Here is a 16879-nt window from a genome sequence, read left to right as displayed (position 1 = left end):
CCCGGCAGGGAGGCAAGAACAGAGCAGGGCCGAGGATGGGGGCGAGGGGGTGGGCAGGGCCTCCCTGAAGCACTGTGAGGCTCGGGGGGCGGCGTGAAAAATTGGCGGTCGTTGCCTGGAACCACAAGGCTGCCCCACCCACCCAGCCCGGCGGTTTGGAAGAAACGTTCCTTGCCGTTTGAGTGTTTAGACGTTACAGCCTCTACCTGAGTCTTCAGTTGACAATGGGCGCACACAATTTACAGCCAGAAAATTCGGGTTCTGAATTGAGTCCAATAGACTTCACGGTTCACAGGAGGACACCAAAAATTAAAGGCTGGAGTGGCTCCTGAAGGTGAGTGGGTGGAGAAGACGGCCGGGCCTCAGGGCTCCTCCCGTCTAGGATTTTCAAAGAACACAGGAGCTACCCTCGTGGTCGCCTTCCTTGCACAGCCCTAACCTCAGGGACGCTTCCAGGAAGTCACAGCACAACACTGAATGATGCAGTTAGGTCAGACTGGCAGATCAAAGAATATTATCTCCGTCTTACGTATTAAGAAACTGAGGCTTGGAATGGTTCTGAAACCTCCTTGCTCCTGAGCTAGTGTCAGAGCAGGCACGCAAACCCAAGCTTCCAATTCCGAGTTTCCACCACAACACTTCAATGCTCCTTAACCAAGAGGATGTGCTGAAGAGACAGAATTCCCTGAGGGAATAGTCAAAAACAGGTGGCCAAAGACACTCCTACAAATAGCACTGACCCCTAAAAGGCGTGGCTTCAATGTCAGCTTCGCAACTCTGCCCACAGAGCCACTAGCAATCATTCTTACTCTCTGCCTCAGTTGGCTGGTTCTGGACACGCTTGCCTGCCTGTGCGTGCTCAGTGGTGTCCGACTCTTTGTGACCCTATGGACTGTAGCCCGCCAGCCCCCTCTGCCATGGAATTTTCTAGGCAAGAATACTGGAGTTGGGCTGCTATTTCCTCCTCCAGGGGATCTTCCTGGCCCAAGGACAGAACTCACGTCTATTGCATCTCCTGCACTGCAGGCGGATTCTTTACCACTGAGCCATCAGGGAAGCCCTTCTAGACGTGTTTGGCGGTGGTGGTTTAGTTGCTAAGTCATGTCTGACTCTTGCAGCTCCATGGACTGAAGCCTTACAGTCTTTCCACGTAAGGCATTACAGGCGTAACCCCTCCGTCCATGGGGTGCTCCAGGCAAGAATACTGGAGTGGGTTACCATTTCCTTCTCCAGGGTATCTTCTCAACCCAGGAATTGAACCCGGGTCTCCTGCACTGCAGGCAGATTCTTTACCAACTGAACTATGTTTATCCCTCACCAAAGTCGGTGCACTCACCCACTCCTTCACCCATTCTGCTCACTGTTTCTAGTCCAACCTTTGCAACCTCCATCCATAGAAGCGGCAGCTGGAGAGAGCTTTCCTGGCCCAGGACTGGAAAGCTACTGTACCTCTCTGTGGCCCTAATGCACGGTCAAGAAGCATTCCTGCCTGGGCGCCTTGTGTTTGGAACTTGAATTTGCAGCGCTCAGCATCTGAGCCATCCTGTCATGTTCCCAAGCAGGGAGCAAGGGCTGCGAACCAGGGCTGTCAAAGGACAGGTTCTCAAAGCGTGGTCCCTGGAGTATCGTCCAGGGACCTCTCAGATCTGTGAATTCTTGGGCTGAACCCCAGATCTACTGAGTCAGAAACCCCAGGGGTGGGACCACCAGCAGTCTGTGTTTCTACAGGCCCTCCCGGTGATTCTGGTGCACACTCAAGTTTGAGAACTGCTGCCAGAAAGAGCTGCTTCCTGTGGTCATGTGAGCAAGGACAGAGCGGAGGCTATGGTCAAGGTGGCGTGGCCAGCACTGAGCATGAAGAAGTGCCTGCCCTCCACTAGGCCACAGTCACAGCCCCTCGAGGGAGGATTCTGGAAGGAGAGGAGCAGAGCTGCGGCCTGGGGCGCTTTTTTGTTTCTAACTCTAAGGATCACCAGTCTCACCCCATCCTCCTTTCATTTTGACAGGGGAGGTCACAGCATTGAGGGCGGCCTGGGCTGCCATGTTCTGAGACGTTGCTGGAGTGGGTAGTCATTCCCTTCTCCAGGGGATCTTCCTGACTCAGGGATCGAACCTGGGTATCCTGCATTGCAGGCAGATTCTTTACCGTCTGAACCACCAGGGAAGCCCAATTTATAGTTGAGAAAATGGAATTATAAACATGTCAAAACCCCTGTCCAAGGTCACAGAGCTTGCAAGGGGCAGAACTGGATTCAAACCTAGGCGGTTTGGCTCCAGAACCCAAGCCCCTAAACCTAACGCTACAGCCCGTGCCAAAATGTTAAGGGAAGCAGGAAGGGTCTGCCCTTTCCTTGGAGTTTCATACTGAACAAGCAATACAAATGTGAGAAAAGCATCTCACATGGCACATGTGAGTATTTTGTCTTACTGTGTGTTGGATTTTCTGTTATCAGTGCGCATATATTACATTTGAAACACATAATTTTTAATTGTTAATATTTTTACAGACTGCAATTTCTGTTGAGGACTCAGCCATAAGGTGATGCGTGAACTCCCAGGAGACCTACAGGTTTGTTTCTTCGTGCTTGGTAGCTGCACAGTTTCTGAGAGACATGGCAACGGCAGCAGCAGCCAAGCTGAGGGGTGGGGGATTACCTGCTCACGGCCAGGTCCGTGTGAGAGAAGTGTGTGGACTGGGAAGCATGCGGCAGGCAGGGGAGTGTGAATGAGGCCCGGAGCACCTGAAGGTGTGTAATCATATTGCCAGGAACAAAGGCTTCCTTTCAAAGGTGAGCTGGTGTGGATCTCAACTCTATTCTACCCCCAGTAATGGGTAACAGCATATCCTGAGAGTCCAAAGGTAAGTGGGGGACTTCCCTGGCAGTCCAGTAGTTAAGACTCCATTTCCACTGCAGGGGGTATGGGTTCTAACCCTGGCTGGGGAAGATCCCGCATGCCACGCAGATCAGCAAAAAAAAAAAAAACCCAAAACCAAAAAACCCATAAATAAAACATTTATTTCTTTAAAAAAAAAAAAAAACTCCTAGGTGGACACAAGTAAATTAGGTCTCTCATACATACCTGGTAAGCCCTGGCACCAGGCTATACTCAGCTGCACCCAATCTTTCTAATTTGCCTTGGAACTCCTACCAATCCACCAAGGGGGGAGGGTGTGGGAAGGGCAGGTTGTCTCACTCTTGTTTTCTGAGGTTTACAGAAGCAGAGACACCTGTTCAAGTCATAGCTGGGGGCAGGCCAGGCCTAGAGGGCGTCTCAGGTGGCGCTAGTGGTAAAGAACCCTCCTGCCAATGCAGGAGACATAAGAAATGCAAGTTCGAGCTGGGGGTAGGAAGATCCCCTGGAGGAGGGCATGGCAACCCGCTCCAGTATTCTTGCTGGGATAATCCTATGGACAGAGAAGCCTGGCAGGCTATCGTCCATTGGGTGGCAAAGAGTCAGACGGTACTGAAGCGATTTAGCACGTACAGGACTAGAACTCATAGCTCCCAAGTCTTAGTTCAGTGTTGGCTTGCCGCTGACCCCATGTTGCCTATCCAGGTACGTTTGTAAATCTGGATGCTGAAGCATTAACTACAGTTCCCTTTAACTCTGGTCTAAGTTACAGAGAAACAATTTAGCAGGCACTCTACTTATTCAAAGTGTGATAAATTTCTATACAATGAAACTAAAGAGTTCTTGCAGAAAAGCTACAGTCAAGGAGGAAAGCTACATTTTACAAACTACCTTTTGCTTAACAGCAGAGTTTTACAGCCTCTGCTACATGTGTGTTTGTTACAACTGGGGAATCTGTTTATGTTTTGTGATTTCTACATTCCTGCCACATTGTGGGAGATTCCCACACCTAAGGAGAGAACTCTTTCTTGTGTTTAGTTACAAGGCCTTCTAGTATATTTATGACTTCACAGAAATTTCTTTTCAGTCATAAAATATAAAAGTATGATGACTGGCTCAAAGGTCTGGCACGACCAGCATAGGGACAAAGAAGTTAGTTACTTTCCTGGTGACTCAGATGATAAAGAATCGGCCTGCAGTGCAGGAGAGCTGGGTTCAATCCCTGGGAAGGGAATATCCCCTGGAGAAGGGAATGGCTACCCGCTCCAGTATTCTTGCCTGGAGAATTCCATGGACAGAGAAGCCTGGTGGGCTACGGTCCATGGGGTCACAAGGAGTAGGACCTGACTGAGAGACAAACACTTTTACTTTCTCTTTTCACTCCAACAATGCTGCCTTGCTCTTCAGAGCAAGTCTGCACAGCAGCCACCATCGATCTAAAAAGTCCTTAAAATACAGGATCGGCATGCCCCCAAGAAGTTCAGATGCCTCAGGAAGGCGGGAGAGGGTAGGATCAAGGAATTTAGACCCAGAAAGATCTACGTTCTAAGGCTCACTCAGCCACCAGCCCAGCAAACTCGGCCATCACTTCGGCCTCCCTGGCCATCCTGTCCTGTGATAGATGAGAGCCTCATGGCCACCTGCAGGCCTTGGGAGAGGCAGCGTGGCCAGCACCCCAAAGCACTGCCCTTGGGCCAGAGGGGCCTGTCAGTACTTCTTTGGGCCCGCTATTCCCTTGTTTTGGGGACTCTTCAGATACACAGACGGAAAACATGCTCCTGGTCACTGTTCTGTGAGGTCACTGTTGACCTGAGAACAGCGGTTTGGAAGCAAGCTCAGTGCACGGTTTGAGCACATCAGTGGCGGGGGCCCTGCTGCTCCGTGTCCCTGCCAGGAGGGAAAGCAGTGTTTCTGGGCTCTGTGTCGCGATTGGTGGAGGAGGTAGCCGGAGAGGAAGAGGATGCTTTTACGACAGGTTTTGTCACTAGGCCTGAGAACAGCTCAGGTTGCCCCTCCCCGCCCCCAGCCCCCCAGCAGCTTGGGGGGATGAGCTAAGTAACAGAAACGGAACAGAAACCACTGGTGATATCCCCTTGACTTAGGTCACTATTTTTCAATGGGGTTTTCATACAATGGGCTGCTTTCTGCCTCCTCTCCCCATGAGCCCAGGCAGCCCCTTGGTTCCCCACCACGGTCTATCCACGCAGCCCCACTTCTCCCTGCTGGGCAAGCCTGGGCCATTAGTGCCCACATGGGAGGAGGGGCGGAGGCTATCCAGCCCCCAGACCCACCCTCCGTGCTAGTGGAAGGCCCAGCTCACGTCCAGCAGTGCACGCTGCAAAGGCCACAGCTCCACCACCAGTGGGGGGCTGGCGCCCAAGAAAGAGGCCCCCCCACTGGGTGAGTGCCCGCCTTTTTATGCCTTTTAATGGTTGCCGCCTCGGTAGGAAATGCTCTGAAGGGATTTTGGAGGACATGGGGTATCTGACAAACGTTTCAAAGTCGATGCTTCACTTTCAGTGAACATCAGCTTTGTAACCCCTGACATAGAGACTGGAGTCTGAATATGCTTAGATCTCAGAATGGAAGGGTTTCTAAAGAAAAACTCCAGAAATACCCGAATTCAGATGTTTAAAAAAAAAAAAAAAAGTGTGAGAATCAAGAACAAAGCCAGCGAAAGCAGAGGGAGTGAATAACCTTTCATTTCAAGCCGGTTTCCCCACTAGAGACAGTCATGATCTGCGCAGGACTATTTGATGCAAATGCGTCTCAGAAAAGAGCCAGTGGATAATAGATAAAAAGATTATCTGTGACATTATGAAAAATGAAAGTTTAAAAATGGCTACAAGTCCCATAAAAAAAAAAAATCCTGAACTTTGTTCAGTCTGTTGAAAGGTGATAGTGGAACTGTTTGATTCAGCCCCTGGGGCCTCTGCCGCTTCCGCCATTGTTCTAATGCCTTCCACCAGCTCATCAGTTTTCAAAAATCTTTCCTGCTGTTTCCTCTTTGCTGGAAACATAAGGTCCAAGAAGCTATCAGAGCCCCTGTTTCCTTTTCCTAACTTGACTCTGATGCTGGAAATTCAAGTGCTGCAGCCCCTGCCCTGCTCTCTTCCCTTCCCTGCAGTCCCCCTCTGTGCTAAACCACCGGCTGTACACTTGATTTAACAGATGAATTACAGATTCAAGGCATGGGCTTCCAGGGCAGGAAAGAGTCTGATTTTTGTCCAGGTCTCTCTTGATTGGCTCAGCATGGAAGTCTTTCATTTAATGGGCCAGGTCCTGCTGAGAACACCTCTGCTGGCACCACACCGATTTCTTTCTTCGCTGGAGAGAGGAGCAGAGATCCTAAAGAGAGATTTTCCATCTTCCGGATTTCTGGCGTGCTCACTAGGTATCATACTTTTTAAACAGAGCATCACGGGTGTAACCCAAGACTCCAGGAAACACGGGATTCATCTGACCGGCCATCTTTGATCTCAGAGTTGGTTGGGGTGTGGAAGAACCAATGTGAACACCTAGGCTACAGAAACATGCCTTTGTCTCCCAGCCAGGGAGGAGGCAGCCTGGTGCTGCCGTTCAGCAGGAGGGTCGAGAGATGGACTACCTGCTTCAGATTCCAGATCCAGTGCCTGCTGACTTAGAGTATGTTTCAGTGCCTGAACTCCTCCATTTGAAAAACAAATACAGAAGATTATTAGACAGAAAGACGTATGACACTGCTGGTATTTGACTGTTTGGGGAATACCAAGCGTAGCGTGCTGCAGTCCATGGGGTCGCAAAGAGTCAGACGCGACTGAGCGACTGAACTGAAGATGATTAGATTGTGCCTCATAAAACTGCTGATAGTATGTGCCACGAAAATTTGCCATTCTCTTTTCAGAACAAAAAATGGCAATTTCATGTGACTCATCCAAACACCTCCTTCGGAGAAATAAGAGCAAACAGCCAGACGAAGCGCTTGGCCCACATGCCTGGCACGCGGTGTTCCATAAAGGTTAGCGCCTGCTGCCCCGGTCAAGAGGCTCAGATCAGTCTCTCACTGAACTGCGGGGTGCTGTACCAGGCATCCAGAAGTAAAACACCCAAATCTGTGCCCAGCACCACCTGCCCACGTGAAAGAGTGCTTTGTTGTTGTTCAGTCACTAAGTTGGGGCCGACTCTTTGTGACTCCGTGAACTGCAGCATGCCAGGCTTCTCTGTCCATCACTCTTATTGAATTTGCTCAAGCTCATGTCCATCGAGTCGGTGATGCCATCCAACCACCTCATCCTCTGTTGTCCCCTTCTCCTCCTGCCTTTAATCTTTCCCAGCATCAGGGTCTTTTCCACTGAATCAGTTCTTCACATCAGGTGGCTAAAGTATTGGAGCTTCATCTTCAGCATCAGCCCCTCCAATGAATATTCAAGGTTGGTTTCCTTTAGGATGGACTGGTTTGACCTTGCAGTCCAAGCGACTCTCAAAAGTCTTGTCCAGCACCACAGTTTGAAAGCTTAAATTCTTCAGGGAAGTGCTTTGAGCACAGTAAAATACTACAGAAATCCACAGAACCCCACTGACAACCTCAACACCCTTCCAACTTCCAGTCAGTCTAGCTGTTTCCACAGCAGCATCAGGACCGCCAAGAGTTGACCTGTCAGGGCTCTCCACTGCTGTTCCATGCAGCATCTTAATTACCCTGCCCTGAGCTCACTGGTAATCAGGTTTTCTTTCTACTCTCCACTGGTGATTGGTGCAGCCCTAAGATGTGAAATAGTGCTCAACTGGGCGTTTGCTCAGTAAGTAAATTGGAGCCAAAGAGAGTATCAGAGGAGTCAGTGATTGTGGCTTCCCTATGAAGAAAAACATGGACCCTGAGCTTATCCAGTGCCCTGAGAAGCCCAGTGTGGACTTGCAGTGAGAAGCTACACATGTCTTGGGTTGGGCTGGGCCAGCCCTCTGCCCTGTGAAATGACAGCAGAGCCCAGGAGACAGGAAAACCCACAGTCACCACCACTACACCCGCCTGGCCATGGTGCTCCTGAACCTGGACGTGGGACCTGGCGTTTGAGAGGTGCTCTGGGCCTGCACTAATGCACATTTCCTGCCTCTGTCCTTCCTCCGAGGCTGACTCTGGTGTGCAGATAGCTTTGGCTGCAGGCTCAGCCTGCACCCCCTGGCCGGCCCCACCCAGATGCCTCCTTATTCTGGCTCTGTGTCTTGGCATTAAGAGGCATAGCCATCTTATCAAGGGCTCTCTTCCCCTCCCAAATTGCATTTGACCAGTTTCATTTCTGCCTGAAATTAAAACACAGAACTTATCAATCCCAGGCTGTCACAGCATGAATGAAACCCTAGAAATAAATCCAGTCTAATGACAGAGCGATCCAGAGACCTCAGTAGGGAAACAAGATACTTTGTTTAATAATTATCAGCCTCTTTCAGGGCCTGTCTGCCAAAGCAGTGGTGTCAGAAGCAGCAGAGAGAATTTTTTTTTTTTCCACAGATTTCATCCTGGGAAAGACTGAAGCCATTTCCAACCAGACTGGACGCTTTTGATTTACATTTCTGATATTAAATGCAGAGCGGCTGTCTGCATTTATGCTACAAGGCATTACTTCAGTGCGAAGAACTGGGGTGGTGGCAGGACTCCAGTTTACTAATGAACAAGCTTATCTGGGGGAAAACAGCTTTTCACACCGTAACAAACAATGCACACCTCTTAGATAACAAATTCAATGGCAAAAAAATACAGCATTGTACGTGTCACAGTCCCATAATTCAGTGGAGGCTCCTGCAGCATTAGTGGTTTACATTAATTTTTAAAATTAATTTTGTTTGGCCCGCAGGGAAAATATTTTCCTTTTTGTGTCTGATATCCCGCAGCTCATTAACACTGCTTACTGCGGCTCTACGAGACTATCCATAATCGTCCACTTGGTAGCCAGAGGCCATTTTTAAAACAAAAAAGCTGGAAGAGGGGCAGAGAGCAGGCTTTTCTGCTTCCTTCTACAAAGACCCCTCTTCCAGCTTGACACAGCGCTTGGCATCCATGGAAGCAGGGGCCTCTGCAAGCCTTCTGGGCTGGGCGGCTCCAGGTGGCAGCGCTCATGGGGGCCACCGGGCGCCTCTGGCTGAGTCAAGAGGCTCTTTCTTCCGCTGGTCACCATCACTCCCCGCAGAGCAACGGCGTCCAGACCTCACGATGCTCAGGATTACCTGGGCAGCTTCTGCAGAGATACAGATGACTAGCTGTGTTTGACTAGTGTGTTTGACTCTTCCTGACACCCAGGAATCCTTTCCTCTTGCCTCTCCTCCCTTCCCATGAAGGGGTTAACCACTGGCCACCAGGAAAACAAGCCCCCCACCCCCTCCCGCCTCTGCCTGGGGCACGGAGACAGGGAATTCACTGCTAATCACTGCGGTTGTGATTTCTGATTTCAACTGGCAGCAAAGAGAATTGAACCAGAGTCCCCTGAGAGCAGCCAGCTCCATGAGGCAGACCTTGAGCTTGTTAAGCTGTGGTGCTGCCATGCGATTATCAATTTTAAATTAATCTCCCCAGTCTCTTTAAAGTGGTTGCTAAAAATATAATCTCTGGGATATCTTACCGTAAGACTTAACTAAAGGGAAAAATTTGGATAATAATTAAGTGCTTCCCTCCGTCTAAGCTTTCTGTAAACGCTTCTGGAGACCTGGCTAAGCTGCTGGCAGTAGGAAGGCCAGCCAGGGGCAGGGGCCAGGTCTGAGTGAGCTGGTTTATAAGTTACCCCACTCTCTCTAAATAAAACTTATTTGGACAAAAGGTGAAAGATACAATGCAACACTGTTTTCAAACAAATCCTTCCCTATTTTTTAACCCAAAGAGTTTTGGGAGGGAGGGCCAAAAAAAATCGTCTAGACACACTTTTGCTAAGCTCGTGAGGGAGTTATGAATGGACTTTATAGGGACATAATCTAGGTTATATATACAGCACGTTTTTTTAAAGGCGGCAAAATGGCGCGACAATCTGAACAGAGGTGAAAGGAGTTCTTATGTGTAAGACAGGGGTTCTCTGCCGAACATCTCTGGCCCTACAGAAAGCGCCAGGTAAGTACGGTCATAGGGACTTCCTGGTGGTGCAGTGGTTAAGAATCTGCCTTCCAATGCAGGGAACATGGGATCGATCCCTGGTTGGGGAACTAAGATCACACAAGCTGAGGGGCAACTAAGCCTTCGTGCCACAACTGCTGAGCCTGGGAGCCCCAGCTAGAGAGAATCCCGTGTGCCACAGCGAAGATCCTGCCTGCTACAACTAAGACCCAACAAAGCGAATAAATAAATATTAAAAAGAAAAAAAAGAGCCTGTTTCCGGCCTGGATGGGAAGGGAGTCTGGGGGAGAATGGGTACGTGTGTGTGTGTGTGGCTGAGTCCCTCTGCTGTGCACCTGAAGCTGTCACAATGTTGTTAATTGGCTATATTCCAATGACATAAAAAGTTAAAAATAATTATAGGAACATTTAAAAAGAAAGAAAAAGAACAGACACAGTTTCTAAAAGTCACTAAGAACGATGAAGAAGAAAACAGACAAGAATTCATTAACAGACCCCGAGCTAGTGGTAAAGAACCCGCCTGCCAATGCAGGAGACACAAGAGACGCAGATTCAATTCCTGAGTCAGGAAGAGCCTCTGGAGAAGGAAATGGCAACCCACTCCAGTATTCTTGCCTGGAGAATCTCCGCGGACAGAGGAGCCTGGCGGGCTGCTGTCCATGGGGCAGCAGAGTTGGACACGACTGAGCGCTGAACAGCAACTGCAGCTTTTTGCCAGGAGAAGAGGTGCTTCTAGACCTGGAAGCAAGTCTCAAATTTCCCCATGGGGGGTGGGAGGGCTACTCCGTGCTAGTCTTCCTCTCCCTGTCTCCTGACCTTCCTATGCTTTTGGGCAGTGTGGTGGGGAGATGGATTGTTTAAAGCAACAGCGCATGGACAAACGTGTGCACTCTCCATGAGTGGCCACAGGCGTTTGAGAGCCCAGCCCCTAGAGGGCCCAGGGGCTCTCTGCAGGGCCCTGCCAAGGGCACCTTGTAAGCCAGTGTGCTAAGGAAGAAGGGGGCGGGCAGGGAGAATGGGAAGAAGGGGATTCAGGAAAGGATGTGTGTGTGCCTGCTCAGTCACTCAGCTGTGTTTGACTCTGCGACCCATGGACTGTAGCCAGCCCAGTTCCTCTGTCCATGGAATCTTCCAGGCAAGAATACTGGAGTGGGTTGCCATTTCCTACTCCAGGGGATCTTTCTGACCCAGGGATCAAACCTGTGTCTCTTGAGGCTCCTGCACTGGCAGGTAGATTCTTTCCCATTGAGCCAGCTGGTTACAGATCTGAAAAGGGCCAAGAAGAAAGACTTTCACACAGCCACTCTGTGTCTTCTTTTAATGATAACCATAAAGAAAACTCTGAAATTTGTAAAACCCTATTCTATAACTTCCTTTCTTCAGTAAGGACAAAGGATAAAGTGACTCGTTACCTGTACTACCAACGAGATGTGTGACCTTGAGGAAGCAACCTAACATCTGTGGGCTTCCACTGTGAAAGGAAGGGGTTAGACAGGACAAGTGCTAAAATCCTCATTTTCGTTATTTTGGGCAAAAACAAACGTTGCTATATACAAGCCAAAGCTCAATTTTGGTGCCACCTTTGGCCAAGTGATAAAAAATCAGAATGGAGAAACTTTAAAATAGACACATACGGTACGAACAATATAAAATATAAAAGCTTGAAGAAAAAGCCAGTTACACCACATTGGAAAGTTGCCTGAAGAAAAACGGAATAAGTGATTGGAAAGTGTCTTTTACACAAGTGCAAGTTTCCCGAAACTTTTCCTTTGGCACTCAGGGTCCACCTCTGTCTGTTAAGGCTCTGGGTGGGTAGGGAGTCAGGAAGGTGAATGGATCTGGTGACAAACAGGGTGCCTCTCAAGAAACAGGTTGGGCATATGTGATCCTTGTCAGAGTAAGTAGTGCCTCTTGACTTTTTCTGTTGCTGTTGTTACAGATCTACTCAAAAATCTGATGAAAAGATATGGACCTTCTTCTGAGGCAAATGTACAAGTGCACAGATAAACAAAACTTGAAATCCACTTTTGATTCTTGGGCTCCTTGAAGCTTATCCACAGACCCCCATGGTGATGGATTAATTACAGATCAAGCTCCCTGTCTTAGGCCTAGACCCTGGAACATCTATTAACTCTCCCATTTGCCTGGAAGGTCTTAGTGTTCCCATTTTCTCAAGAAGAAATTTATTTTTCAATTAAAAAGTAACCTGATTCTCCCCACACACGCCAGCAATTCTACAGGGAGTCTGGCGTGTTTGGCTGGAGAGCAAGGTCAATAAAGAGAAGACCCGCAGTTGTAGCCCTGAGGACCAAAGCACCTTCGGGGGTAGGGCTTATATCCTAAGGCTTAATTTGGAACCCTTTTCCCACAGGAGACAATTCCTCCGGGCAAATATGTAGGCAGTCCCTACCCCACTAGAGATTGCCTTCTTTCTGACCTACTTCACCCACCTCTGTGACCTGCTCTCCTTCCTGAAGAACTAAGAGGCCATGTGGTACCCAGTGAGGGGGAGGGCGGACAGGAAGCAGCCTCCTGGACTGTCGATAGGGCTGGGCAGCACACCTACCGCACTCCCGTTCAGCAGGCAGCCCAGCGGCTGCCCAGCGCACATCTGCACAGCCGAAGGTCAGTAGGAAAGCAGCCTGGCTTCCAGCCCCGAAGCTCCGCTCTTCTCTGGGTTCCGAGAGTGAACCTGTCAAGTATGTGGACTCTAATTGGCACTGGGCTGCTGGCGGCTACAAGACAGAAATGTGCTTTGAGGCCTGATACATTTTAGAGAAGATGGTTCCACCAAGCCACTGCTGGTTATTTTCAAAGGCCCTATCATGTGAATGCCCAGGTCACTGAAATCCTTGATCCTGGTGTGGAAGGCATCTCGGCATCCACTGTGCGAACAATCAGCTTCACGGCAGTTGGTCATCCTCTATGATCTTCCTGCTTCTTCCAGGCTGATTATGAATCATATTTGATGAGGAAAGAAATGGTGCCTTCAGGGCAGCTTTGCCCTAGTTCCCAACCTAGCCAATCTTTCAACTAAATGGGTCCGAACACCTCTCCTCAATCGACTGACAAGCAAGGCAACTACACCAGTGGAAATGTGAATCCAATCATTTAGCCCGACGGAGAGAGTCCTAAAAGATGGGTTCCATGACACTAAAGAGCTTGACTCATGTCAGGGGAAAGCAGTCCACAGACCCCTGGAAGAAGAGCTTGAAAAAATGATGTAGGAATTGCACCTATTCTGCCCTATGGGCTTCCCTGGTGGCTCAGTGGGAAAGAACTCGCCTGCCAATTCAGGACACACAGGTTCGATCCCTGGTCTGGGAAGATCCCCTGGAGAAGGAAATGGCAACCTACTCTAGTATTCTTGCCTGGAAAATCCCACAGACAGAGAAGCCTGGTGGGCTACAGTTCATGGGGTCCTAACCAGTTGGACACAACTTAGTGACTGAACAATAACAACATTCTGCCCTGTCCCTGGACACCTGAAACTCATCTCTCCAGTGCTTATGAAGATGTGATGGGATGTTCCATCAGCAAATATGCAAGCGAGACCGCTGACTTGATTCCTAATGAACTAAGGCAAAGAAGAAGAAACAAAACCACACTGATTTGCATTAGGAAAGTACCCAGGGAAAAAAATTCTATTGTCTCAGGAAAAAAAAAAATCCTTAAGAGCCAAGCTGTTCATCTCAATTGCATCTGGATTATTATTTGAAAAGATTAATATCTCCTAACATGACATCTGGGCTTCCCGGGTGGCCCTAGTGGTAAAGAACCTGCCTGCCAGTGCAGGAGACATAAGACGTGGGTTTGATCCCTGGGTTGGAAAGATCCCCTGGAGGAGGGCATGGCAACCCACTCCAGTATTCTTGCCTGGAGAGTCCCATGGACAGAGGAGCCTCTTGGGCTACAGTCCACGGGGTCACAAAGAGGGTCACAAAATTGAAGTGACTTAGCACCCACACACAGTGTGACTTTTATCAGGACTGTATACGAAGATAGCAAACTTGCCAAATTTGATTTTTCTAAGATGTTCCTTTTTTTAAAAAGGAGTCTTAAATGTGTTGGTCTGGCATTGGCTAACAACATCCTTGACCAAATAAGTACCTTGGGGAAAAATACTGGGCTGTCCAAAAAGTTCATTAGGTTGCAACATCTTACAGAAAAACCTGAGTGAACTTTTTAACCAATCCAATAACTTACCTGGAGGGTATATCTCAATAAAGCAGGCTTTATTTTTTAAAAATTGAATAAAAATAACACAGTTCACTGTAGATAAGAACAATTTGGTAAGTCTGACTATGGAACAGTTTTATTTCTTAATTCAGAAACAGGGAAAAGGAATGAAGAAAAGGGTTCTTTTTTTTTTTTAACTTTATAATTAACTCAATGGGAAATCTAGAAGCAGCTACCTTTTTACCAGTGCTCTGGTTAACTAACTACGGTTGGAAGAAAAAGAACTACTTCAGCAAGATGAGGTAAAATGTGTCTGCACTCAGAGTAAGGACATTTAATCTCCAGTGTCACCCCCATCTCAGGGGTCTTCATCTGTCAAAAGAGGGAGACATAGGAAGCTCATACTTCCTCCCCTTCGAGCCACACCCCTGGCAGACATCACTAATCAATCCAGCCCTTTATTCCTTCTTGGTTCAGAGTCCTCAACACACTCCAAGCCGCTACCTAATAGTTGAGAGACCGCACGACAACTGAAATTTATCCATCAGCCCTACACAGGATGAGCTTTAAGGCTCTGCTGCTGCTAAGTTGCTTCAGTCGTGTCTGACTCTGTGCGACCCCATAGACAGCAGCCCACCAGGCTCCCCAGTCCCTGGGATTCTCCAGGCAAGAACACTGGAGTGGGGTGCCATTGCCTTCTCCATTTAAGGCTCTAATTAGCTTCAAATTTCTAGGATATCATCTGTAAATTATTTTTATATCCTACTAGAAGTCCACTGAGGGCAAAACATATATGGACAAGAGTGTTTTATGAGCTTGCCACAGAGGGGGAAAAGGTATACTCTTAAACTAAATAATTCTCACCACAGCTGAGGCTGTACATCAATTGTCTATCAACCCAACTGATAAACCCAAAGTGCCGATAGTCTCAGACAAGTCAGTATCAACTCATCAGTTAGGCAGCCAGACTGGTCTAAGTGTAGTGTATCACTTATCCTGCCTTGGACCATAACAGGATTTAAGGTAGCTTTGAAAGACAATGGAAAAAAAAAGCCATTTAAAAAATCACTGGTAGATGAGAAGGAAAAAAGCAGCAAGGTAGTATGCATAGTAAAGGTAAGAATGAGTTTTGCCTGTCACTTATTTACAACAGGTGGGCCACAAAGCTGACTCAAGGCTTGAGGCAGCAACTGTGAAGAGGGCAATCGGCTCAGCCACAGTTCACAGGGCCACCAGATAAACAGAAAGAAACTGTTCAGAAGAAGTTCAACTCCTCCTGACTCTACAGCCAGAGTGCTATTTCTCTGACGAGATCTACATGAAGAAAACATGCAAAAGTGTTAGCAGCCAGTAGCTCACTTGTGTCCTACTCTTTGTGACCCTATGGACTGTAGCCCACCAGGCTCCTCTGTCCATGGAATTCTCCAGGTAAGAATACTGGAATGGGTTCTCTTCTCCAGGGGATCTTGCTGATCTAGGGATCGAACCCGAGTGTCTCGCCTTGCAGGCGGGCTCTTTACCATCTGAGCCACCAGGGAAACCCGAAAACAGCAAACAACATACTAAATATTTATCCACTCATTCGTTTAAAAGTCCCAGCAATGAGTGTCACACACCACTGGGTCCTCCTGCGGGGTTTCTGGGACGAGAATGCAGGGAAGGAGAATGCTGTGGCTCTCCAGAGGATCTGGAGAAATATTTCCCAAACTATAGTCCATGGGACCCATGAAATGGTAGTAGGTGTTCCATGGCCAACCCTGTTTGGAAAACACAGCCCACTGTTCCCACAGGCACCCTCACCTGTCCAAATAAATTTGCTCACTGTGATCTCACCCAATAATTCTAAGCAAACTCCTTTATTTCAGGAACACATTAATTACTTCATGGCAAATGATGGGGATAAAATGGAAACAGTAACAGACTTTATTTTCTTGAGCTCCAAAATCACTGTGGATGGTGGCTGCAGCCATGAAATTAAAAGAGGCTTGTTCCTTGGAAGAAAAGCTATGACAAGCCTAGACAGCGTATTAAAAAGCAGAGACATCACTTTGCTGATAAGGGTCCCTATAGTCCAAGCTATGGTTTTTCCAGTAGTCATGTACGGACATGAGAGTTGGACCATAAAGAAGGTTGAGCACTAAAGAATTGATGCGTTTGAGCTGTGGTGTTGGAGAAGACTCTTGAGAGTCCCTTGGACAGCAAGGAGATCAAACCAGTCCATTCTAAAGGAAATCAACCCTAAATATTCATTAGAAAGACTGATGCTGAAGCTCCAGTTTTTGGGCCACCTGATGCAAAGAACTGACTCACTAGAAAAGACCCTGATGCTGGGAAAGATTGAGGGAAGAAGGAGAGATGGGAGAAAGAGGATGAGATGGTTGGATGGCATCACTCACTCAATGGACATGAGTTTGAGCAAACTCAAAAAGATAGTGAAGGACACGGAAGCCTGGTGTGCTGCAGTCCATGGGGTTGCAAAAAGCTGGACACGACTGAGTGACTGAACAACGACAATAACACTTACTAATATCTTATGGGAAGAGGATTCCAGGGAACAGTTCAGAAAGTGCCAATCTAGAGGGAAAGGACTGAATATCTTTTTGAGATCCTTTTAAAATGTAGCTTCTCTCCATGAGGTTTAGAGAGCTGCAGGCAATGAGTCTGATAGGCATTTCCTGGTGACTCCCTGAAAGAAAGTGAAAGTCACTTAGTCATGTCCAACTCTTAGCGACCCCATGGACTGTAGCCCACCTGCTCCTCTGTCCATGGGATTCT

At 48.2% G+C, this 16879-nt stretch overlaps 1 protein-coding gene across 1 annotated transcript in view; it reads right to left on the bottom strand.

Annotated features, from left to right (window-relative positions):
* The window catches only part of AUTS2 (activator of transcription and developmental regulator AUTS2), a 1212191-nt gene that overhangs the window by 200231 nt on the left and 995081 nt on the right, over positions 1 to 16879 (bottom strand).

Source organism: Bos mutus, chromosome 25 (assembly GCF_027580195.1).
Source record: "Bos mutus isolate GX-2022 chromosome 25, NWIPB_WYAK_1.1, whole genome shotgun sequence".
Lineage (NCBI taxonomy): Eukaryota > Metazoa > Chordata > Mammalia > Artiodactyla > Bovidae > Bos > Bos mutus.
Note: the sequence above shows the minus strand (reverse complement) of the source record. Positions and strands in the feature narration are given on the sequence as shown.